This window comes from Festucalex cinctus, chromosome 12 (genome assembly GCF_051991245.1).
Source record: "Festucalex cinctus isolate MCC-2025b chromosome 12, RoL_Fcin_1.0, whole genome shotgun sequence".
NCBI classification, from domain to species: domain Eukaryota; kingdom Metazoa; phylum Chordata; class Actinopteri; order Syngnathiformes; family Syngnathidae; genus Festucalex; species Festucalex cinctus.
Window position 1 is genome coordinate 28,169,593 of NC_135422.1, and position 1,417 is coordinate 28,171,009.

Below are 1,417 nucleotides of genomic sequence, written 5' to 3' on the forward strand. Positions count from 1 at the left end.
TTAATTACCATTAATGTATCGATGGGAATAATAACATAATTTTACTCTGTTGTGGCATGAACGTTAAGAAATCTTTACATGAGTCCAGTTTTTTGTATTTATGTTGGTATGTTTTTGGATTGTAATTGGCCAATTCTACAGTCGGATGACAAAAGATTTATACAAATCAAATGTGTTCTAATTTGCACTCAGCTTCATCGAACCGTCTATAAAGATGGACACCTACCAGCACCCATTTTGGAAGGCTTGAACCATTTGTGCCAAAGGTGGAGAGTTTGCATATGTTGTGGCACATCTGCAAACTCATGATAAGACGGCAATTTGTCATGAAGGTATGTTGTAGTTTGAAGTCCACTATAATCTATTTAAATTTTGTCAATATGGCAATTCTTTCTTAGTTGCCATGGTAAACAATTTATATAAATATGAAAAAGAATGTATTGTTAGTTTTGTGAAGGATGAATACATTTCGGTACAACCTAAAAAGTACTCACTGATACTGATGCCAAGTAATGGATGCCACTAGTACTCTATATAGAAAATTACAATTAAACAAATGACACAGACTTTTAAAGAAAGACCTTTCAAATTTGAAAAGCTTTTTCTAACCTAATGCACAGAAATAAGGCTGGCTCGCATTTCCAGAAAGAGGAAAATAGATGAGAATGCCAAGGTAAGAATAATGGACAGAATTTTCCAAACCCCAATTAATCTATGCAAATTGTCATTGTAGTGTATACATGTCCAAAACATATAATTAATCCCATTCCCTTGAACTTAAGGAGGAACGTCAGATGTCAGCAACCAAGGTCAAGAAGCCTGCAGAGAGAGTGGTCGCTTCCATCTGTCAGGCATGCATGCAACAATTTTTATTTATGTATTTTAAATTTTGGAGGTGAAGCACAGTTATGAACTGATGATATACACTCACTGGCTAGTCAAACAGAACTACACAGAGTAGAGACTTTAATATTGCATCTTTATCAGAGAATCATGTGGCTCTGACATTTATACAATATAAACAAATTATGTGAAAGCTACAAAAACATGCTGATAAGGAATTCTTCATTGCACTACTCTTGTTCGAAGAAGATAATGATGATCATATTGATGATGAAGACCAGTCTATTTTTAGTTTATGCGGTTATGTTCACAGCTACCAGAGGAGATTTTACGGTCCATCCTGATTCTTGCTGTCCTCAATGATGGCGAAGGCGCAATCCACGTGCTGGCCCTGACATGCACCCGATTCTGGATGATCATCAGATAAGAATCATTTCGTAGGGAAGCACATTTTCAGTGGCTAGACAGTAAGTTGTGAGGGAGTGGGGATCATGAAGATAAGTGGTTAAGATAATGGATGGGTGGACAAAAAAAAATACATTCTGTCTGTCTGTCTGTCTATCTATCTATCTAT